Genomic DNA, 24,533 nt, shown 5'->3' with positions numbered 1-24,533 from the left:
TCTCTCCCTGTGCCAGGCCACCCCCGCTGTGGAGCCAGCCCGTGGCTAAACGCCTGGCCGCGGGCGCCTGTGGGCCCATGCCCACCGCCACCATGCCAGCGATCTGCTTCATCCTCAAATCCTCATCTTGGCAGACTGAGCCCCTCGCCTGGCACAGTCGTCACGTTGAATCTCTGCTGTGATTTAAACGTCTCATCGCCGGCAGCCCTCCCTGCCACCCGCCAGGCCTGGCCAAGCCTCGTGGCTCCCACATCCCATCTCTTGGTTTGCGTCTCCCTCCCGCATGGCAGGAAGGGGACGGTGGCCGCTCGGGTCTTGCAGGCAGAGGTATGGGCATTGAATGACCACGGGAGAGGGCGTGCGCCGTGTCCTCAGCAGACGGGGCCATGATTCCTAACAACTGTCTTGATCCGGGGGACATGAGGAATTTGCGATGAGTGTCAAATAGGGAACAAAGCTGGGCCTGGAAGGAGGCTGTTCCCTGGACAGGACTCTGGCCAGGGGCAGCAGCAGGGGCCCTGGCAGCACGGAGGGCACTGAGCGGGGGTAGGCATCCCAGAGGTCAGGCACAGGGGTTTCTCTTTTCTAGGTGGGGATCAGGAGGCTAGAGGGAGCCAGAGGTTGGGATGTGGGGTAGAGAGTCAGATAGGAAACTGGAGTGTTTTATTGGGAGGTCAGCTGTTCCAGGAGGGGCTGTCTGCTGGCCGGCAAGGGCAGAGTAAGCAGCCCCCCCACCCCCCTGCATGGCTGAGCAGCATTAGTATCTGAGAGGCCACTGTCTGTGGTTCACAGCCAAAATCCAATAGGTGCCTCTCTCAAAGGGGGGGATCTGGGGGCAAGATTGTGAGGGTCCAACACAGGTGTTGGGAGCTCAGTGAGGGACAGAGGAGCGAGGGTGGGAGGTCACAGAGTTGGCCCATGCCTGGTGAGCACGGGGACATCCCCGTCAGGGCAGGGCGTCAGGGGTATGATGGACAGTCCGGCGCCAGGGATGGGGCCTCTGACATGGTCAGAGCTGGGGACAGGCAAGCCGGAATAAGGTTGGTTCAGCCTCTGTCCCTGGAGGCCTGCCTGCCCAGGGCTCCAACCCTGCCCCTGCCCCTCATAGTCTGTGTCTTCAGACCAATGTTCTGTGCTCTTGGAACTTTGCTCCTTGTCTGTAACATCTAGAAAATGCTTATCAGAATCTCAACCCACTGAAATGATTGAATGGGAACATACAGAGAAATCCTACTGCATGACCCGTCCCGAGACACAGATCTTTAGAGGCAGGAGGTGGATTAGTGGTTGTGGGGGGCTGGGCAGGGACAGGGGTGATGGCGGCCAGTCTGTCGGGCTGATGAAAACGGGGCTGGGCTATGCTGATCTCTGCCGAATAGGGATGAGCACACCGAATACCGAATATGGCCACATCACGCACGTAAAAACGGTCACTTTGACGCTGGGCATGTTTTCCTCATTTAAAAACAGCGCCTGGAGTGATGACACCAGACTCACCTCCCTTATCTGCCTACTGGCCTTGCAGGTCCAACCACCGTGCCCACTGTGCCCCACTGTGGGGTGGGGGAGTGGGGTGGGGTGGGGTGGCGGTCGCCCTGCCCTCCCACTTTGTCCCACGGGCCACCATGAATACTGCACAGAGGCCTCTGTGGTTCTCACTACCCCCCGCCCTCAGGCTGAGCTTGGCCGCTGCTGGGCCTCTGAGTAGCAAGCCTACCCGCACTTCCCTCCAAAGTTTGTCAGGCCTTGTGCGTGTCTGCGGGCCCCAGCGCACTCAGCTCCAGCTTGACATCTGCGTTGGGCACTGATCATGTGCTTAGGGCTCCCCCCAAGAGGGCTATTGGCGTGTCTGTGCCTAAGACAGAAAGAAGGAGGGGTGCCTGCTCCGGGTCAATGGGGCGAGCCTTGCAGAGGACTGGACAGCCAGCCCTAGACACAGGCCTGGGAGGCAGATGGCGTCCAGATGGGACATCCAAGTTGGTACCTGCCTCCTCCGCTGGGAGCAGTCCCTGCGTTTACTGGACACCCGAACAGGGAGTAGTTTTGTGGCTGTTCGAAGAGTTTAGCCCCAATTGTGTTCCCCCATCAAGACCAGGAACAGCCACTCTGATTCTTAGAGTCCCAAGTCGGGGCTGTTCCTTGGAGGACTCTTGTGTTCCTTTTCTGATACAGGCTGTCCTTTCCTTGGGGACTTCCCTATTTCCCCAGAGGGCAGAACAAATCCCTAAAGGAGAAGCAGGCAGTCACTTGAAGCTACTCTTGAGGCATAAAGAGTGTGAGGAGAAACAGGGTGAAGTTCACAAAGTATGGATCTCAACGACCTGTTCAGGTCTGCAAACATGTTGCGTTTTTTAGCTCTGAGTTTGTTGCCAGTGTTTAAAACCGAATGTCCACGAATTTCCCCACACTATTCCAGATTTCTGACCGTTTTCTTGAAAGAAACCAGGGGTTCTGGCACCACTGGCTCTGCTTCCGTGTGACCACAATCACCTTGCAGGGACGGACGGCCCTTCCTTCTTCAGTTGTCCCCAGCCTCCCCTGCCTGCTTCGTTCATCCCCTTTCCTGGCCTGCCGCACTGGCATTTGTTTTTGACCTGGTGTGGGACTTGCTGTTAAACTCTCAAGTCTTTGTTCTTGCTCATTTGGCAACATGGCCAAGCCAACAAGCCCCTTTATGCTTCCCTTCTGGGCCTGAAAAAGGAGATGCGGCAAGACCATGAGGGGACGTGAGATGCTGAACGGACCTAAGAATGCTGGCCGGAGTTAGAGATGCTTCACGGAATTCAAGGTGCAGTCCACCCAAATTTGGGGACTATGAGCTCAGCTCACCCGCCACTTCAGAGACAGTGTTTAGCTGATGGAGCACCATTTCCTATTTCCATAAATAATCCTGCCAAGCTAGTGATTTAATTGATTTAATGAGTCGTGCTGCGGGAATCAGGCCTGGCTGAGGGTGCGTGTTTATTTCCGGTTCCATCTGTGGAAATTTCCTGGGGATTGGGGTGTTAGTGCAGGGTTTTGGGTTTTCACTAGAATTTGTCTCTGACCTTGGAGCATTGATGGAGAGATGTTCTGAGCTGAGCAGCCGTGGCGATCCCATCAGAGGTGGGAGACCTGAAAATGAGACCTTTTTCCAGTCTGAGGCCACATCACATCTCGGATTTTGTCCAAGGGCAAGTGAGCAAAGATGCTGGCATGATGGCCATTTTCCATTGGACTCACTTGGTGATAAATGGCTATGTCTCCAAAGTGGCGTTTCCTCCAGAAATCCTCAGTCAGCGTCTCTCAGCATGGTGCCATCTCTGTGTGCACTTAGGGAGGGCCATTCATTCATTCCTTCTCTCGCTCACTCCTTCAGTGAGTCGACAGGTCTTGAGCTGGTGGCTTGCCACCAGGGGACATACGTTGGTGGTCCCAGGGGAGGTGGGGGCATTCTCCTGGGATTGGGTTGACAGAGGCCAGGGAGGCTGATAAGCCTCCCGCCACGCACAGGGCAGGCCTGAGCAACAACAGAGAATGATCTAGCCTCAGATTTCAGCAGTGCTGAGCCTGAAGACTGACCAGATCCTCCCCAAGTGTGTTGTCACCCACACTGTTGTAGGTGTTGGGGACAAGGTGGTGAACAGGATGGAGAACGTCTTTGTTCTCGTGGGACCTATATTCTAGGGGTGTGGGAGAGGAGGACAGACAGTTGCTAACTTAACCAGGTAACTAAAGTTCATGTGCCAGCGGGAATGAGGGTGACGTGGTAGAGATGTTTGGAGGGCACAGTGTCTATTGAGTAGCTTTGGAATTCCTCTTTGGTGAGGCAATGTATCTGTTGGGAATGATGCCAGTGAAAAGTAAGAAAATGTGACCTACCATGGCTTAAATAAGTGGTGGGTGTCATTTTTCACCAAGAGGCCTGAAAGTAGGGAACTACTGATGGAAACTCAGGGCCAGCATCTCCTGTAATTCTCTCAGGTTTTTTTCCCTTGAGGTCACAAAGTGACTGTTGCAGCTCCAGCCACTGCGTCTGTGCTCATTGTGGGGAAAACGGCACCAGCCCATCTGGCTCCATTATCAGGGAAGTAGGAGCTATCCTAAAAGTCCCTCAACAGACTTCTTATGAGCCAGTGGGTACATCTGCCTTGCCGGACATCCAGGGCTGCAAGGGAGGTTGGATAAGCTCTTATTTATCCTTCCTAGCCTCTCTGGTGGAGGCAGGTATGGGAGAGAGACCTTCGGGGACCACAGGGGGTCAGGCCAGCTGGCTGTTGGGGGCCGGCCACCTGTGACAGTGAGCTGAGCCAGTAATATCAAGAAGGCACTGGGCATCTCAAGACCCAGGGACAATGGACGTGGTGGAGGGGACTGTGTTGCTGAGGCCTGGAGACTCGTCCTGAAGAGGGGTGAGTGCTGGGTCCTGGCAGACGGCGCTCACACAGCCAGGAAGGTCTGCTTCTGCAAGCATCGCAGGGACTGTCCGAGCTCCCGGTGGCTGCTGCTACCAGTGTCCACAGCACACGTGGTCAGGTGTCCGTGGCCTGAGATCGAGGTCTGATCCGGAGGCTCTCGGGAGGCTGTTCCCTTCCTCCTCCTCTCCCACCTGTGTGTCTCTTTCAGGGACAGAAGTTATTAGACGTAGGGCACACCTGCATGATTGGAGCTGATCTCATCTCAAGGACTTTCACTGAGTGTCTGCCAAGACCCTTTCCCCAAATGACATAACACTCATGGTTATGACATGACTCTATGGATTAGGGTGTGGGTACGTGTTTTTGGGGGTCACCTCTGATCCCCGACGGACCACGAGAACAGGTGAAGGGATGCTTGCTTCTTCTTAGATGGCAGACATGGTCTGCATGGGCTCTGCTCGCAGCCAGGCATCCTGTGACCCCTCAGGAGGTTATGCTGGCCCTATGGTGTCGGAGACGCTCTGCTAGTGTTCGTGGCATGTCTTCCCTTGGATCTCGTCTTTTTATGTCCAACCACATGTTGTGGTTTTGAAACTGATTTATAACCCGTCTATGGAACCCTGGCTATGTGTGAATTCCATAGTGAACTTGCCCAATCCCCGTGCTTACCACTCGATGGGTGGCTTCTCAGCTCCTTGCCTTGGTTTGGAGTGCTGTTCCATGTTCTCACGAGCTGCCGTGCTGTCATACTGGCCACCACGCGGGAGGGCTGCAGAGCCGGACTCGTGTGTGGGTTCACGTGCCCGGTGTCCCTCTGTCTGAGACCTAGCTTCCTTACCTGGGTGGGCAGGTGCTGGGGTTCATGCGGCTGCAGGCTACCCATGGGGGGTTGACTAGGGAGGCAAGTCTCCCGTGGCCACTGCCCCTTCCCACTCAGAGCGTGGCTGGAGAGCTGTGGGGCACTTCGGGCTGAGGACAAGGAGGCCAGGTCACAGGGGACACGGCTCCTAGGGCCCTCACCTCCTTGGGGGTCCGCAGGTGTCATATGGACAAGGCCTCAGCCTGCTGAGCACGTGGTTCTTCCAGCAGGACCAGGACACCAGTGAGCCGCTCGCTGGCCGTCATGAACAGTTTAGGATGCTCCTGTCGGTCAGGAGGTCCCAAGGGTCCTGGGGTTCCCTCCTAGGCTGGGGTGGGGCGGTGACCGGCAGTCTGGTGCTTTGTGGCCACCACCCGTGGCTGCCCACCTCCTACTTCCTGTTTGTCCCTCTGGACCTGCTCCCGCACCAGCTCTGGCCCCAGCGGGAGGGCCGCCTGGAAGCCACACAGTTGGGTGGCTGGGCTGGGGGGGCAGCCCCTCCCCATCTCTCCCTGCCCCTCCTTGTCTGCCCTTCCTCCCTCTTACCTCCTTCCCTCCCTGCCCTCCCTCCCCTCCTTCTCCTGACCCCCTTCCCTCCTTCTTATGTACCCCTCCCATCTCCATCTCCCTTTCCTCCCTCCCTCTCCTTCCCTCCCTGCCCTCCCTCCCTCTCTTTACCCTCCCCTTCTCTCCTTCGTATGCTCCCTCCTCCTTCCCTCCTTCCTATTTTCTTCTCCCTTTTCTCTCCTTACCCTCCTTCCTCCTCTCTCCCTCCCTATCTCCCCTTCTTTCCTTCTTCTCCCTCCTCCCTTCCCTCCCCGCTGTCCCTCCCCCTCCCCTCACACTGCTCTCCCTCTCTCACTGCTGCCCTGCCTTCCTTGGGTCATGGTGATTCCTTTTTCTTCCCTCTTCTGCATTAGGTGGGCTTCCAGCTGCTTCTGGCCCAGGGAGACGCCTCCACCTTTTGATTCTTGTGTCCTGCCCACAACTCTATAAACAATTTTTCTCCTCAGTTCTCTTCAAATTACCCAATTTAAGTGAGCCATCTGTTTCCAGCCAAGATCAGATACAGTCTGTCAAGTCCCTTTTGTCCCTAAAAGACGGGGACACAGGGACGTCTCCTTCCTCCCTCATCCTTTCCTACCTCCTGCCCTGCCCATCCCTTCTGGGCCTTTCCCTAACCCCCTCCCCTCCCGCCCCTCCCTTCCTCCTTTCCTTCTTTCTCCCTTCCTCTTCCCCTTCTTCCTCTTTCCCTCCCACCCTCCCTCCCCGCTCCTTCCTCTCTCCCCACCTCCCCTCTCTCCTACCCCCCTCATTTGATAAACAGTATGTATGCCAGGCCCTGTACCAGGCAAGGGAACTTGTTGCCTCTTTCCTGCAGAGCTCAGACCAAATCCAAGCAGGCAGCAGTGGGATAGGGATGGACTGATGGGATGTGATCAGTGTTCTGGGATCTTAGACCAAGACTCTTCTTACGGAAGTAGTCCTGCCTTTATCTGACTATCTACATACGTACCTACCTACCTATCTGTAAGTAGGCTCCGTGCTGGCTGGGGAGACCAACGTGGGGCTTAAACTCATGACCCGAAGATCACATAGTCCTGCCTTTAACAGTAACTTTGGAGAACATTGGGGTAAAGAAAGAGCTGCTTGGTGCCCAGGAGTGCCGCATGGCGGGTGGGGGAGGGGCGGGAGCGAGAGCCACTGGGGACATAGGGGCAGGCAAAATCCCGTTTCACAACCTCTTGTTCCGATGGCCCTGCTTTCAAGCTCCTGTGAGGTCCTTGTTTCTGTGTTTGTTTTAAAGCCTTTAGTGTGGACTTTGGAAGGAAGGGGGCTTTTGGGGGGAACTTGCAGAAAAGCTGCAAGAACAGGTTCCATGGTCTCTGGTGGGGGCGGCTGCTGCTTGCGTGCCATCCCGAGGCTGTCCCCATGTCCCCGTCTCTGAGGACCCTGCAGACAGCACACCGCCTTGACAGTACTCTTCCCTGCTCCTTTCCCAAGAGCGAGAACGCCCCCTCTCAGAACCGCAGGAAACCCGCGAGGCTGCCCGTCGAGCTCTGATACAATAGTATGACTCAGTCCATCTAGACAACTTTCACATTGTTTACCTTGTCCTGTAAGACCCTTTGTAGCTGTTCCTTTTCCTTTTGTCCCCCAGCAGGACCCAACCTGGGTCCCACGTGGTGCTGACTCGGGCTGCTCCCAATCCCCCGAATCTCCTGGGAACAGTGTCTCAGCCTTTCTGTCTCTGTGCTCGCTGGACCGTCTTTGAGGGACCCGGGCCGACAATGTCACAGTTGCCCCCAATGTGGGGTGTGTGGGGCGCCCCCCGTGACTGCGCTTAGATTCTGTGTTCTGGCAGGAGGTGCCTGCTGGCTCCTGTGGGGGCCTGGGTGAGTGCTGCCACCTGCCACAGGTTTTGGGGGATGAGCACCGGGGTCAGTGGGCTGGGGGCCAGTCGCTGTGAAGTGACCACGGTCCCCTCTGTGGTTGGCAGGTAGTTTTTGGGGAGGGACTGTGAGACCAGGTCACGGGAAGTCCCTGTTTCTCATCGGACGTGCCCTATGTTAGCATCCGCGGCCTACTCTTACCCACAACGATACCTGCTTCTTATGACACTTACAGTGTGGTGGTTTTTTGTGATTCCTTCGACGGTTATTTGTTGGCTTTCCTCTGTAGGGAAACCTGGGGGGCACCTGGGGGACTCAGTCGGTTACATGTCTGCCTTCAGCTCAGGTCATGATCCCGGGGTCCTGGGATCAAGTCCTGCATCAGGCTCCCTGCTTAGTGGGGATTCTGCTTCTCCTTCTTGCTCCCCCTCCTTGTGCTCCTTCTCTGTCAGATAAGTAAATAAAATCTTAAATAAACAAAAAAAGGAAAAGCTTTCCTCCTTCTCCCTATTTATATATTTTTATTTATTTATATTAGTGTGGATTAATGGATCATAGCTTTGTTCCGGGCTTCGACTTATTATCATCATGTACCTTAATGCACAGAGGAAAGGGCCCAGGGAGCTCCTTCCAGGCCCCTGCGCTCTGTGTGGCCCCTGTTTCTGACCTCTGGTGTTATACGCTGCTCCCAGCTCCTAGCCCATTGGGCATGTTCCCTACTCTGGTCCCAGAATTAGCCCTCTTCTCCAAGGACAGTGGTTTCTTTTTCTTTTCTTTTTCTTTTTAGACTTATTTACTTATTTGACAGAGATCACAAGTAGGCAGAGAGACAGGGGGAGAGAGAGAGGAAAGCAGGCTCCCTGCTGAGCAGAGATCCTGATTTGGGGTTTGAACCCAGGACCCTGAGATCATGACCTGAGTCGAAGGCAGAGGCTTAACCCACTGAGCCACCCAGGTGCCCCAGGACCATGGTTTCTTTTTTTGGAGAATGGTATTTAGCAACTAAGATCTGGGTGCTGGGTGTGGGTGTGGCCTCTGGGGCATCCCCGTTTCAGGCCACAGCAGACAGAGCTGGGCAGAGAGTGCACGTCCGTGGCCGCCGTGCTCCCATCTGGTGCTTCCATCTGCCTGCGCATCCCTTCGCTCCTGTCTGAAGCAAGGAGCTCATGGTGCTGCTTCCAAGCCCCGTGGCTGCTGGCCCGCAGCTGGATCCGTCCGCAGCAGGAATGCGGGTCTGTCCCTGCGCTGAGCCTCACGGAACGGAACCGGTGGCCTGGCTCCACTGGGCTCAGGGAGACCGTGAGCTGCTGTCACGGCTCTCGCCTATAAATATTTAAGAGGTGGTTCGGCTTTCAGACAAAGCACATTGGTGGTAAAGATCAAGGTTTTTGACCTTTTGTCAATTTACTCAGTGAAATATGATCTTCCTGGTCCATTTTTTCCCCAAATGTCATCGACTCCTTTTTTCCTAGTTGAAGTGGCCACATTTTCTCCAAACGCAGAACAGAGAAGATGCAAGAGTTTGGCACATATGAATGCAAACCAGAAAATTACCTTTCCTGCCACAGAAGCCAGGTGCCGGTAGCTGCTCGGGGACTGTGGCTATGGCATTGCAGAACCAGAGGCCTCTGGCGGGCACCTGGGGCGGCCGGGGAAGGTGGTTGTGGAACTTGTGAGGGGAACTCGGGGAGGGGGACCTGAGCCCGTGCTGGGCAGCTCTCCCTGCAGCTGGGCTGGCCTCCGCAGGACGCCGCAGCTCCGGGAGGGCAGGGAGTCCCTGTGGTCTTTACAAGGGCTCCAGGGGTGGCGCTGTGGGAGGACGGGGAAATAAATCAAGCACCTTGCGTTTTGGTCTCACGTGGCCGAGCTCTCTGCTCCTAACTAGATCCATGCTTAAAACATGGCCGGGCTCCTGTCCAGCTGTTCCTCCTCTGAGTTTGAATATTCTCAGCACACGCATATTTAATGAGAGATAAAATATACATCGAAAGGGAAATTTAAAAAAGAAGCACGTTGGTGGCCTCTTCAGAGGAGCGTCAGAGACTGGAAATCGCAGACTTGGTGGAAGATGGTGAGGGAGGCTCACAGCAGCCCAGCGAAGCCACACCCTCTGCCGTGGGCCCCTTCTTCTCTGTCCCCGGGGGTAGGTGCAGGTCCTTGTGGGGGATTTTGTTAAGGCCCTTGTGGGGGATTTTGTTAAGGCCTCGGGCTTGGTTTGGGTAGGGTGCCTGCAGGGCTTGTCACACTCCCTGGCCTCAGATGGTCTCTAATAGGGAAAGACTGAGCTGGGGGCCATTCCCAGGTACTGTTGTGTGGCCCATGTCCCATGGCCACATCACACTGGTGGCCTGTCCTGCACTTTGCTTGAGTAGTGCCTTCTTTTAATTTTGCCTTTCTGAGCTCCCGGATCCCCTCGGGCTGCTGGCGTGGTGCATCCCTTCCCACCCACGCCCAGTTGCACGGAAAAGCACAATGATCTCTTTCAAAACACAACACTGAGCCCTGAATGGGTACTTGGACTAGTCTCCATTCTCAGCCCCAGACCCGCTCCGCCCTAGCCTTCCCAACCCACGCTGAGCACCTTCCTGTGACATTTACAGAGCAGGTGGGTTTTTGTTTTTGTCCTTTTTAAATGAGACTGTATAAATTTTGGTTCAAGAAAACACTGCTTGCAATCTCTTTGATATTTTCCTGCAAGGTCAGGAGGTTCCCAGTTATTCGTGGCATTTTCCTTTCAAGGCATAGGTCTAAATGAGAAATTATAGGGTCAGTTGCTTCTTTGAGAAGGAACTCTCTCTCTCCCCGCCCCCCTCTGCCCCCTCTGCCTCTCTGCCCGACCCCCCCCCAGAAAGCCATGATGGGTTAGGAAAACCGGTGCTTCCTCAGCCCCAGGCTGGAGAAAAGGGGTCTTCATGCAACGGGGCCAACTCTGGGCTTTTTTGGATAAAGACTACACCGCGTTCGTGTTAGAGAGAGTGAGGCTTCCTTTTGGACTTCACATGCCAAGACTTGTGTGGGGGGCATGCTAGGGGTACACGGGCTCATGGGTGCAGGCGGGAGGCCCCCACCCAGCTGGGTCTGTGTGGGAGGCGAACCCACTAATAAGGAAGGTGAGGCACTCTGACGCTCACAGTTACCAGAGGGCTGTGCCCAGGAGGCAAGGCCCTGATGCAGCATTCAAAGCAGTTCTGGGTGGAGGCCAGACAGGGAGCTGCCCGTGACTGCTGCAGGAGGCTCTCCCGTGCCTGGGGCTCCGGGGGGTGCAATCGCACCTGTTGGGGCAGCGGGCATGAGATGGCCCCCCTGAGAGCACAGTGCACCCCAGGCCAGCTTGCTGGGAAATGTCTCTTGCTTTTGGTTCCAAAGGAGCAGACACAGTCTTCAGGGTTTCCACGAGCCGGCGATCACACCGTCTCGGGTCTGCCCACACGTGCTGGTGCGTCTTCACAGTTCTTCAGCTCCGGTCCCTCCCTCTGTGCAGCCTCCTCTCCCCACAGAGCTTTGGGATACCAGGTCTTACCTGACTGGGGGTTTTTCCTGTGCCCGTGGGCAGAAGCGGCACCTACTCCCACGATCCCCTCTCCCTTTTGGGGAGGCGGCTGGGCCTCAGACCCTCCCTGTCAAGGTGGTTGTCTCGGTTGTCCTGAGAAGCCCAAATCTGGGCAGGCTGTGCAGGGAGGGAGGGAGGGGCTGGGTGTGCCTTGGGGCCCTGGTGATGGGGACGCTGAGGCCTTCAGGGTCATGGGGAATGGGGAGCCATAGACGGCAGGGGCCTGAGCCTCTGGGTTGAGGGGAATCAGCCACCAACTGGGAACACCTGTTCTGATGGGTTGTGTGAGAAATAAACGTACATTGTGTCGAACCGCACACTAAGTGCCTGACCCGGCCCAGAAGCTGGTGGGTTGCTGACCAACACGCGTCACAGGATTCTGTCTTGTAGTACTTCCTTGTCCCTCAGCTCCCACCCCCAACTCCTCCAACTTGCTGCCATTGTATGGGTGGGAACCCAGGAGGCCTGTGAATGGGGCCTCCAAGGGCTTGTCCCCCCAGAGCCATGGGGCCCAGGTGGCTGGGACAGCAGCACAAAACTTGTGCATAGGGTCCCCACTGTTCACTGTTTTTGCGGCAAAAGTTACCATGCATGTTCTATGTCTTTTCATAATTACAGTAATTTCAGGTTGTTTTTACTGGATTAGTAGGGTAACATATTCATTGTAGAAATTTTTTTTTGAAGTGTAGGAAATAATTCAGAAAGAATTTAAGTTACCCGTGGAGACATCCCGCCGAATTCATGGCGGTACGCTAGATGCTTACTGCTTGGCTCAGATTTTGCTGAGGGTTTGGGAAATGTCGTCTGAGGGTTGAGTGCATTCTGAGGGGATACTGGGGAGTGCCTGTTTCCTTGTAAACGACGACTGTGGTATTTTGCCGTGCTGAAAGATACGCCGATTCCGGTGTAACCCTTCTTGTCCTTCAGGATTATCTTATGGGAGTGGGTTTTTGCGTCGGAACACCTGTTGGTTAGGTGCTGCTGACAAACCGGGCCGGGCGGCCGCACACAGAGCCACATCATTTTCTCTCCTGTTGGCAGGGAGCACAAGACTTGGGGACACTTGTTTCACTTCTTATTTATTACAGAGAAGTCAGCAGATGAAGCTGCATCACGATTAAGGAGACGCTGACTGGTGATGCGTGAGCTCCGTGACACCCCGTGGTGGGATGTGGGCATGCCCTTCGTTCCGGAGTACCGGGCGCAAAGTGTGTCTGCGACCTTTGACTCGTGCCAGAAAGCCATGGGGACAGAAAGTCATTAAGAGCAGCCCGAGTACAAATGAGTCACCTCTATGGTGTAGACGTGCTTCTGTGTTCACAGGTCCCAGTGCTTGGATGGAGCGTGGAGGTCCTTGACTGGAGGTTCTGGGTTTTGTTTATTTGTTTTTCTTTAAAAGCTTGGGAACACAAGCAAAGCTATTACATGATTGACTGATTAGAGAGGGCTTTAGTGAGTCGGTTCAGTGAGGCAAGGGAGGATGAAAATGTAAAGCCTTTGTTTGGGATTTCTATTGGTTGGGAATCTTTTCTTTAAGAGAAAAATGCAAAGTGTTTAAGTATTAAGAGGCAGTGGATGGAGTCAGGTTAACTTGATGGCCCAGATAAAGACAGCATCAGGTGTGGTTTGACCTAGAGACTCCATGTCACAAACCAGGCCTTGGTTTCTTTCAATCTCGTCTATGCTGCTTTGGAGTTAAAGCTGGCCTCCCTTGTAGCACCAAGTGGCTTCTTGTTCCCTTAATTCCTGTAGGAAAGACCGTGATTTTCCCCAGTGTTAGAGGCCGCTCCAGACTGGCGTGGGTTTCAGGCTCATCTCATTGCTTGGGTCTGGGGCATGGAGTGTGTTGACTGGTTTCTAAGCCCACCCAGGCTGCTGTAACAGAATCCCATGGATGGAGACTTACGGGACAGCACACGTTTGTGCATCATAGTCTGGGGTCTGGAAGCCAAGGTGGGCGTTGGGGTGGGCAGGTTCTGGTGAGACCCTTTCCTGGGTTGCCGCCAGCCAGTCTCCCACTGTGTCTTCATGCTGTGGGAGGACCAGGGAGCTCTCCGGGTCTTCTTTTATAAAAGCACAAATCCCATTCATGAACGCCTCACCCTCGTGTCCATCACCTCCCAAAGGCCTTGGCTCCTGACTCTGCCACACCGGGGCTTAGGATTTCAACACAGGGATTTTGGAGGGACCTGGAAAACTGGGTCCACAGCGCCGAGTGGTGCTGGAGGAGAGGGAGCAGTGAGCTCGGGGCAGAGCTGGTGACCGTGACCTGCGTGCTGTGGGATGGCTAATTCTTACGTATTTTCTGTCTGTGAAACAGAAGTGGGTTTAGGAGGGTGGTGCTTGCTGCTGAGCTAGCTGGGATGTAGTCTTTGCCTAATTCCACGGGGTAGATACTCCCATCGGGGCGGATTTCAAGCCCTCTCAGGTCCAGTGGCGGCTCTTAGCTGTCCCGCAGGTTTCACAGCCGAGGAGGGGCAGGCGGGCTGTGTCCCTTCCGTGAGTCCTGGGTGTCACATGCCGTGGCTGGGTATGGATGCTGGTGTGGCGCCCGGCATGGATTAGTCTGCCCCTAGTGTCCAGGCTCTTGGGAATAACGACTCTTCATCTCCCGGATACCTGGGATTCTTCATACGGGTTTATCTTCCTGGACCAGATAATGAATGAGGCTCCTGGCGACGTCTGGGTCACTCCGCAGCTGTGGGTTAAATGTAGTCTGCATCTCCAGGCTGGGTCTTACTGCTCTCTTAACCAAGCTTACACGTCTGCCCTGATGGATTAAAGGCTGACAGCTAGGAAAGCTGATTTAGCCCACGGCACTGGAGGGACAGGACACCGTCTTACCACCTTCTTGGGCTCTTCAAGGATTTGCTGGAGCAAATCAGAGACCTCTCTGCCTCTTCACATCGTTCCCTCTGTCTCAAAGGAGGAGGTGACTGTCTAGTTTCTCTGGCAGTGAGAGGTGGCCTCTCCAGTGAGACATCCTGCCCCAGGGCCTTTGCATGTCTATGTTCTCTGCCGAGAACTCTTTCTCTTTCTTGTGTGCTCTCTATCTCCCTATCTCGGCATGCCAACTGCTCCTCAAACTCCAGTTTTCCTCATAGGACACCTCCTTCAAGAGGCCTGCCCTGCCCACCTCACCCCTTCCTTTCACACCTTCTCACTCTACTTTCCTCCCAGCAGAGGTGCCAGCTGACACGGTCCTGTTTGTGTGAATATTTGTCGTCTCCATCATCCCCGCTGGCGTGTGGGGCAGGGTCCTTGAGGAAGGGCCATGTCTCCTTCTCTCCTTTGTTCCTGATATGTGTTCCGTCAGTTTGGGGATGAGTGGACAACAGACGCCTGCTTCCAGGATGAGTGACCCAGGCAGTCTCTCCTTCCTTCCACATTGAAGGGATCTAGTTTTCTTGTCTGTGAGAAAATTTCGGTAGAAACCTGCTGCTTTCCTCTGTTGATGATGGGCCCATGGGCTTCCTCATTCTGCACTTGGTGCAGATACTGCGACCATTTCCACGGGGTTCCATGTCCAGCCAGCTTCATGGACATGATGGGGGGGGGGCGCGGTGGCCCATGTGGCTGCCGCTGGGGTGAGCGTGAGCACTGTGAGGCCCCCAGCCAGCATGTGTCCTCGTGCTCAGGTGGGCACTTTGCCCTATTCTCCAAATGGCAGGTGGCCATTTCGGGGAAAGCTGCATCTTAGGGACTGCTGGCCAGCCTGTGTGTCAGGTCCCCATGGAGGGCAGCTGTTGGAGGTGGAGAGTCACAGGGGTTTGGAGAATTGAGATTTCAGGGTCCGTCTAACCCTAGACTCGCACTCAGAAGCAAGAGTCTGGGTGTGGATTTGTGCGATCCAGGGTGGGAGGCTGAAGAGGGCTGCTGGCTTTTAGCCAGCCCCTCCCTCCGGTGGGAGGCAGTGTGGCTCCCTGGGGAATCCCAGCACCTGAACTCAGTCCAGGGAGGCCACCGGGCTCAGCTCCCATCATGCAGCCTGGCCCTGCAGTCTCCAGAGAGGAACTCTGTTGTCTAGTCCAAGGTGTGGCTGTGGTCCTAGGCCTTGATTCCTAAGGTTGTCGCTGTCGGGATTAACGTGCTAATTCAGGAGACACATCGAACAGTGCCCGGCACTGAGAAGAGGTACATTGATGTGTTCCTGTTGGTTGTGAAAGAAGTGAATAATTCGTTCTGGGACATCTGACTTCGAGAACAGACTACAGAGCTCCAGGCAGAGCAGGGGCCTCCCTGAGGTTCCGGGAGGCCTTGGGGCATCCTGGAGAGTACCACCTTCTCTCTTCCAATTGGGTTTTGTTTTTAATTTATCTAAAACATTTGTGTGTGGGGATGGTAAGAACAGGGAATAGGGAAGGGCGCCTGGGCAGCTCTTTCGGTTGAGCATCTGCCTTCAGCTTGGATCATGATCTCAGGGTCCTGGGATGGAGCCCCACATCGGAGCCTGCTTCTCCTCTCCCTCTGCCACTCCCCCTGCCTGTTCTCTCTCTCTGTCAAATAAATACATAAAATCTTGAAAACAAACAAACCAACAAAAGAACACCGAACTTGGGGTCTACTATCTGAGCAAAATTTCAAGTGCAGGATACAGTCCTAGTCACCAGGGCACAGCATTGTGCCACAGACCCCTGAGCTCACTCGTCCTGCACCCCCGATGTGGAACAGAGTCCACAAATAAAGCCACGTGCAGGCGGCTGGCTGGTCTTTGACCAGGGGACCAAGGCCGCACGGAGGGGGAAGGACGGCCCTGCCACAAATGTGGGGAAACCCGGATCCCACGTTCACAGGAACGCAACTGGATCCTTAATAGACAGCAGGCACCAACTCTTTACAGTAAGGCCAGGAGGTGGAGGTGTCCTGGGAGAAGACAGGAACAGTGATGGCTGTCAGCCTGTATTGTCATGTCTTAGGTGTCCTTGTACCAAAGCCAGGACGGTCCGGGCCCCAAGGCAGGGGTTGTGGAGGGCAGTGGGTAGACATGGCATTGACTCTGGGATCTGCTCTGTTCAAGAGCCTTGTTGTGAGGACAGGAACAGAGAAGCGAGTGGGGCCAGCCAAGTCATGGCCTGATGGGAGAGGACCCGAGTCACGGGCAGCCCCACTGAGCAACCCCCGCCATGTGGACCACATAGCCATCGCATGAGGGCTTGTCCCCAACGGGGTCACCCGCTTTGTTCCCCAAGACTCCAGGACCAGCAGAGACCGTGTGCTTTCCTGCTTTATGCTCCAGTTCTAGGCCCTCGTGAGCACCTCCCAGCCCACGAGGCTGATGAAGGGAGAGAACGGGGTGAGACAGTGATGACGCAGGAGGAGGGAGCGTGGCTGGAGCCGGAGTCCGAACTTGGAGGGGCACGAGGTCAGGCTTCACGTCGAGGAAGTCATCGGTCGGGAGGAATCCTTCTCCAGCCCCCGAGAGGCCTGTCCCCGAGGCGCCGGTCGGGTGGCGTGATCTGGCCAACTACCTAGTTTTCTGTCTCGGAGCCGGCAAACAGCAGAATGCAAATGAGGACCGTCGGATGCTCCTGCCATCTTGTAAGGATGGTGTGGCTTATGTGGCTCGAAGCAGACCGTTAGGGACATGTGGCCGTCGGAGAAAACAGTGGGTCTTTCGACGATCATAGAAACGGTCTGAAACCTGGGGAAGACTGCCCTGGTGACTTCATTTGGCTGTACACGAGTGTCTCCCGTCTCTGCTTCACATCGTTCCTGGTGGTTGGCTAGTATTGAAGTTTTCAAGGTCATGTTTCCAAAGGCCCATGTTAGGTATTTCTTGCATATCAGAACAGAAAAATTTCCCCCCTTTGGGAACACCAGCAGTGGGGAGTAATACCCCTTTTCTCCATCTCTGCTGACTTACGGCGTCCGGGGCTGCTCATGACCGGGCCATGGGGACGCCCAAGTCCGGACTCGTGCACCCTCCGTGTCCTCCCGTGTCCCATGCAGCAGGCACCGGCTGCACAAGCATCTGTGGATAGCAGATGCTCTAGGTAACACGCTGGGAACAGGGCTCGGAACAGAGTGTGCGCTCGAATGAGAGCTGCTGGTTTGATCAGTAGCAATGAAGAGTTAACATTGCAGCAGAAAACCGATTTCCTGAAACCATTTTATTTTAGAAAGTAACGCCGCACTTTACCTTCAGTTTGGAAATGAGGACATGAGGCTGAGGGGAGGCTTCACTGTGCTGGAGGCCTCCACGTGGTTGTCCAAGGGCCTTCAGCGAGAGCAAAATCAATTTTCACGGGAGATGGTTATGCCCATAGAATTGCTCGTGTGTGGCAAACAGGTTTAATTAAGCACAGGGCATCGCTCCTGGGCCCCGAGCGCAGGTTCACGGTGTCCCTGGGGGTGGCCCTGCTCTTGTGCTCCTTTTCCTTTGGGTAATGGTGAGGTTTTCCCAACAGTGTGTTCCTTCCCCCTTGTCCCCCTCATCCCTCGTGGCTGAGATGGTTAGAATTGGTGGCTGAGATGGTTAGAATTGGTGAGAAATTGGAAGAAACCCCACAGGAGGGTGGATAGCCCATGGTCCTCTTGTGCCATCCAGAGAAATGGCGTGTGGCTCAAGGTGGGGTTCACCATTCGGACCAACAAGGACCGAGGCCACAGCAAGCGGAGCACGTGCACCTGGAGCGGAGACGCTGGGCGCCGAGGCCGCCTTGCACATGGCTAATTTATGGACCCATCCAAGTGTCTCTGGCTCTCAAGGATTATTTTATTGACTTGTGTCTCTGGAGAATGTAGCAGCCTGGCTACTTTTCCTGGGGGAGGTTTTTTATCTCAGCTTTCAATTTTCACTTGTTAATGTTCTAACTGTCATTCAGGGCCAAGCGGAAACACAAGGAAATGAAATCTTTTATTGCACCACCAGTTACAGAGGCCTGTCTGAGAGCCAGGCGCCACTCCGAGGGCCATGGGTGTAGCGGTGAGCACAGATGTCCCAGACTCTTGTCCCCAGACAGTGCATGTCCCACCTGGCATGTCTGGCTGAGACCCACGGGGTAAAGAGGAGGAAGTCCACGGACCCTGGCTGGTGTAGACGCTTGTTGTCTACACAAGAACAGCAGCTGAGGTGGTGAGGTGCTTTTTGGGTAAGTTTTTTTTAAAGATTTTTAAAAAAAAATAATTATTTGACAGAGAGAGACAGCGAGAGAAGGAACACAAGCAAGCAGTATAGGAGAGGGAGAAGCAGGCATCACGCTGAGCAGGGACCCTGATGCGGGGCTCGATCTCAGGACCCTGAGATCATGACCTGAGTGGAAGGCAGAGACTTAACCCACTGAACCACCAAGATGCCCCTTTTGGGGTCAGTTTTGAAAAAAAAATTAATGTTTTTAAAAAGATGAGTTTTCATGGAGTGCCTGGGTGGCTCAGTGGGTTAAAGCCTCTGCGTTCAGCTCAGGTCACGATCTCAGGGTCCTGGGATCGAGCCCCGCGTTAGGCTCTCTTCTCAGCAGGGAGCCTGCTTCCCCTCGAACCCTGCTCTGCCTCTCTGCCTACTTGTGATTTCTGTCAAATAAATAAATAAAATCTTAAAAAAAAAAAGGTGAGTTTAGGGTGAATAGAAAGGTTGATCAGAATGTGAGGTCCCTGTCTACCCCCTGTCCCTGCAGCCCAGCATCTCCCCTGGCTAGGGTGTGGGGGGTGCGTTTGCTACAATGGATGAGCCAATATCGATACATCGTTACTAACCAGAGGCCACGGTTTATCTTAGGGCTCATTCTGTATTGTCTGTCCTGTGGTTTCAGCCGAATGTATGATGACACGGACCCTCCATCACAAGATCAACAACGTAGCGTCACAGCCTCCACATCCTCGTGTTCATCTTTGCTCCCTCACTCCCTGGCAGATAATTATCTTTCACTGTTTCTGTAGTTGCGCCTTCTCCAGAACATCCTGGAGCTGGAATCGTACAGCATTCTGTCCCTTCAGGTTGGCTTCTTTCACTCAGTGATGTGCATTTAGGGTTTCATGGCTCGACAGCTCCTCACCCCTTGGTGCCGAGTGACATTCCACTGTCTGTCCCCCTGCCGGAGGACACCTTGCTTGCTTGTGAGGGTTCTTTCCAGCAGATCCCAACCAGTGGGCTGTTGCAAAGTGGGCAGCTTTAATATGTATCGATCTGGAGAGACCCTGGAGAAATCAGGAGGGTGACATTGAGATGTCCATGCTTTTGGACATGAAGTGAAAAACTCACAAGTTTATCTCCCACTCACACTCCGTGTCCTTGGGGCCCCAGCTGGTGCTCTGCTCACACCATCCTCACTCTGGGGCCCAGACTGGTGGAGCCAGAAAAAGAAAACAGGAGAGTGGTTGTCGTGGTAGAAATAAGATGTCCACACTACACGTCCACTGGAGTTCGGCACTGACACGTTCTGCGGAACAAATCTTCACGTTTCGCCCACCCAGCTCCCTTCCTGTCATCGGGTCTGGTGTAGACATCACCCCAAGAGAAGGCTGTGCCCAGTTGTCCAGATCAAGCACACGGCGTCCACCCCAAACCCTCCCTGTCTTCCAATGCTTACCGTCGGTGCCCTGTTAGAAAGTGAGTTCTCTGAAAGCAGGGCTCCCATCCCTTGTCTCACGGCCCGCTGCACCCCCAGACACAGATAAAATGCTCATAAACTTTGGTTGACTCAAACGATGAATGGATCAAATAGCATGTTACACTGGAGAAGCCATAATATTACATACATAATTAATGTAATTAATTGTTATATTAGTGAATTCAAGAAGCCGGCCCGCTAAAGTGAAGGTAGTCTAACATAAGCCCAACTCTGGAATTATGTCATCAGAGTAACATGATAATGGAAGCTTTGGGGCACATATAAGGAACCCTGAGTTTAATGAAGATGGGGGATTTGTCAAAGTATTCTCAGCAACTGTTTGCTGGGAGAAAAGATTTCTAACACTTGATCAGGCCATGGATGTTAGAGGGCTGTTTGTTACAGCAGCGTAACCTAGCCCATCCTGACTGATGCATATTCCAAGGCCTGTTGATGTCGAAGGCTTCATTCGTTTGCTATTTCTGCAGATATCTGAGTAGCTGCTTCACCTTGACACTGTGCAGGGTGCTTAGAACACAATACAGAATGTAAGAGGTGGGGTCCCCATCCCCTTGGAACTGGTGATCTGCTGGGGGACTGTGGTAAGTTGAGGCACTGGCCTGCCTGATTTGTGGTTCCTTGCTGCTAGTCGAGGTCTCTGGGCACCCGGGTGGTTGGGCCCTCTCCTGACTTGGTTCTTCTTAGCCGTATGTGTGGGGCCGTTCTTTGATACTGTGACTTCTTAGTGTCATGGTTTCTGGCTGCTGGAGACCTCACTGTTACTGAGATGCATGTAAAACCCCAAACCACAGGAAACTCTGGAGCTGACTGGACGCCTTCCTGACTTCACCATCCTTTAATTTTTCTTACATCTCTACCTTCTGTCTCTCCAAATGGACATACTTCTGTCAAGGGAGTGGGAAGCTTAATCTGGAATCCCTGCTTTTTCTCCCAGGGATATGACCCCACAGCTGATTCCCTCTCCGTCATGCCTCTCCCGAGGACTCTTTGGTGGGGGGAGACTTAAACGTGGAGGCAAAGAAGGTTGTGTACTATAACACTCCCCATTGTCAAGACACAACTTTTACCAGTGGCTCAGAAAGCCGTGTTCTTCCCATCGGCGTGACTCATTATGACAGATATGCCTTGTGCTGAACAGTTCCCCTTTGGAGATTGAATTACCATCCTATTCAGCTGACACAAAGCAGTTCCTGGCCGGCTCGGGCAGCCCATGAATAAGTAAACAGTCTACCAGCTTGATGCTGAGCGCAAGGCTTGGAGACGCAGCGGGACTGGCATGGTGGGGGACAGGAAGCCGTCTAGGTGGCCCCAGCTACTGCGTCCTCCCCGCTAGCGGGTTGACCCCCAGCATCGTGTAAGTACCACCGTGGGGTGTGGGGAAGAGTCTGCCGGGTTCATGAGATGGGGTTCAGACACCAAAGCAGAAAGCTAGCCTCCTGGAGGCCCCAGCTGGAGACGGGTGCCCTTATGGATTGAAAGATGGACGGGGTGGGTATTTGGAAACCTCGCAGTTTGCGATAAGCTCCGGTCCTAATGCTGCTGGGTCTTAACTGTAGTTTCAGTGACTGTGATGTTTTGTTTGGAACCTGTCCCCAGGCCAGTTTCAAGTTAGGAGGGATCCTCCTCCCCAGGGCCCTGTCTCTGTTCAGCACGGAAGGCAGAGGAGTCTCACTGGTCACGAGGCTGGGCGTCCCACAGCGTGTCCTCGCATACTCACTCCAGAGGGAGATCTGTTCCCCTCAAAACTGGGTCTGCTTCCGCTTGGCTAGCCATCCCATAACGGGCATTAAACGCAGGACATTTTCAAAGTTACGATGTGTCCAGCGGAAATTTTCACTCCGGCTTTGTATTTGAATCTGGAGAAGCGTCTTCCAGTTCTCCCCGGCCAGCTAATGAGACAAGGTTTAGCATCGCAAAGCCTTTAGATAATGAATGTAATTAGCTAATGAACATAATTTTCATTTATGGCATTTTCAGTCTGTAGACATCAGACTTTCATTGAAACGATAAATGTGAAAATGTCAGCAAGCTTATGCTGGTTGTAAGGCCGATGGATTCCTTTTCATCTTTTCTGTGTAGGGAGACCCTTTGAGTAAGTAGTTGGTTGAAGTGAACTGAGTTTATTCCCAATGTTAAGCAGCAAGAACTGGGTCTTGCTTCGCAGTGGAAGGATTTCTCCTGGACTTCGTGATGAACGTGTTTGTGGGGCAGCAGATGGGCAGAGTCCTGTGTTGTTTGGGATTTGAGGAGTCAGCTGTAAAATATGCACCCATAAATCACTGCTTTTCTTTCTCTATCTGCCTGAATGGCTCTGTTAATTAAAACTTTATATGAAGTGATAGTCGAGCTCCCCATTCAGTTTCGCTGCAGCGTCGTTAGACTTGGTTATACACTATCCCTCCAAGGCATTACCTGGCTGGACCACGTTTGAATTAATAATAATCATTCTGCACATGTAAGCAGATAGGGCGGTTCTTCATGCTGTAGAATCAGGAACATGTTCTCCAGTCAGCTCGCTGAGGTGCAGACACAGTGGAACCATCTAGTCCCTTTGATGGGGGCAGGGGAAGGACAAGAGCGCGGGGGTTGCGAGGCAGTTGAAGAAGTGGCATCCCAGGGCCTGGGAAGACCAACGGAGAAAGAGGTGGTTTTACTTCTTCTGTGCCAAGAGCACCAAAATTTGCTAAATGCACAGAGGCTAGGGGTTCTTGTCCTACCTGACATTTTTTTTCTTTTTTATAGAACTAGGAAATAACCTCGTAACGTGGGAATTACTACGCTTTTCCATATTCTTTTTACTATTTTTTTTTATGTCATCCGTAACTATTTCTTTGTGAGAAAACAAATCCTTACAGGGACAAGACGGGTAGATGGGTGGCGGTAAGGCCTCCAGTGATTTGTATCAAAAGGACGTAGTTGCTCTGCTGGGTGGGGCTCTCATTGGTGGTCTCTGCTTTGACTCACTTTCCATTTGACCCATTTGATTGTGTGTCAAGACCTCCCCGTGCCTCTCACTCCTTGCTGCAGTCATTCCCACAGTGTAGGAGGTGGACCTAAAATGTCGCACCAGATGATTTTAGGGGGCGTATAGATATTTTGTAGAAAGGCCTTACTCGATAACTGTTTCATGTACCTTAGTGAAAAGACACAGCAAATGCAATGAGTTAATGTGATAGTGTAAGGTTTCCTTTGAAACAGGGTTCACACACGAGGATTTCAGTGAGTTCCCAACGTAGACAGGAGATGCTTTTTTTTTTCCTTGAGCTCCAACTGCGTGTTAAAATTTAAAGTGAATGTGCACAATTTAAAAAGTTAACAATGGGGGCGCTTGGGTGGCTCAGTGGGTTGATCCTCTGCCTTCGGCTCAGGTCGTGATCTCAGGGTCCTGGAATCGAGCCCCGCATCAGGCTCTCTCCTCAGCGGGGAGCCTGCTTCCTCCATTCTCTCTGCCTGCCTCTCTTTTTACTTGTGATCTCTCTGTCAAATAAATAAATAAAATCTTAAAAAAAATAAAAAGTTAACAATGGTTAATGGAATATAAAACCAGCCATTTCCTGCTTGGTCAACTTTTCACTGCCCAGTTCCTTCACTCTACTTTTAATACTTCTATTAATTTCTTCTTTAAATTACCTCAATCCTAAATAACATGCCTGTGCTGCTGTTTTGGACTAGTCTGTTTTTGTAGGTCAGAAATAGCACTTTCTGTTATAGTGGATAAGTGGGTCTCGAGTGGGGCGATTTTGCCCCCAGGGGTCATGTCTGAGATATTTTTATTTGTCACAACTTGGGGGTGGGAGTTATGTTCCTGGCTTCTGGTTGCTACTAGTAGGGATGCTGCTACATGTCGTACAGTGCGCAGGACAGCTCCCACACCAAAAAACTATCTAGCCCCAAATATCTGTAGTGTGGAGGTTCAGAAGTCCTGTGGTAGGCGAAGATTTAATTCTTTTAGGCCCCACCCCCAACCTACACACACAGTTAAATTGCTACTTTCGTTAAGATGATAATGAGAGTTTACCTTGTTCTTATGTACATATTGTTAACTAGAACCAGTTAGTGACTGTGATGGCATTTCTTTCCTTGTATGGCTTTTACTTTTCCTGGAGTTATCAATTGCCTCATTTTTAATTGTTCCATTTGCAATCCACATACCGAAAATTCTTTCCCAATTCTTGGACATATCAAGGACTATCCTCGAGTCTCCTTTTCATATGATACTTTCCCTGTAAAACCCTCTGTCTTCTTGCTCCAAATTGATTACTCGAGATCTGAGGCTCAGCTGTCACCCTGGAGTTTTTCTTTGTCACTGTGTAGTAGGATCTACTGTTCCTTAGATGCTATGGCTTTTCTTTTCAGTTTTCCCCACTTGTTTTACTGCAGCATATCCTCCGTAATTCCCCAAGAAAGAATACATTGGAAGCAAATTTTATGATCCTTCACATGTATGGCAGTATCTCTCCTTTGTCCTCCCACTTGATCAACTGCTTTTGAGGTATAGAATCTTAAACTGGAAATAATGTTCAATCAGATTTTTAAAAGGCATTCTGCTGGCTTCCAAGATTGCTGCTGAGAAGTCTGATGCCCTAACGTACTTTTGTTCCTTTTAAAAATTCCAACTTTTTTTTTTTTTAACTAAAAGTGTTTAAGATCTTCTCTTTATCATTTATCTTCTCAAATCTCATGATGCTCTTTGGTGTGGTTTCTTTTCATCCATTTTGTAGTCCCCTCATGAAATCCTTGGATATATAAATTTTTCTTATATATTTC

At 52.8% G+C, this 24,533-nt stretch overlaps 1 protein-coding gene across 4 annotated transcripts in view; it reads left to right on the top strand.

The window, feature by feature from the left end:
* The window catches only part of RIMBP2 (RIMS binding protein 2), a 208,878-nt gene that overhangs the window by 18,923 nt on the left and 165,422 nt on the right, over positions 1 to 24,533 (top strand). Inside the window, exon 1 of one of the 4 annotated variants that reach the window (XM_046025599.1) lies at positions 18,163 to 18,290. The exons of 2 other annotated variants lie outside the window; for them this stretch is intronic. The gene's annotated coding sequence lies outside the window, so the exon portion shown is untranslated. Of the gene's footprint in view, positions 1 to 18,162; positions 18,291 to 20,957; positions 21,121 to 24,533 lie in introns of those variants that run through there. One more of the 4 variants, XM_046025598.1, reaches the window with a different exon arrangement.

The sequence above is a fragment of the Meles meles genome, chromosome 12 (genome assembly GCF_922984935.1).
Source record: "Meles meles chromosome 12, mMelMel3.1 paternal haplotype, whole genome shotgun sequence".
In the NCBI taxonomy this organism is placed as follows: domain Eukaryota; kingdom Metazoa; phylum Chordata; class Mammalia; order Carnivora; family Mustelidae; genus Meles; species Meles meles.
This window is presented reverse-complemented; position numbering and strand designations above follow the sequence as displayed.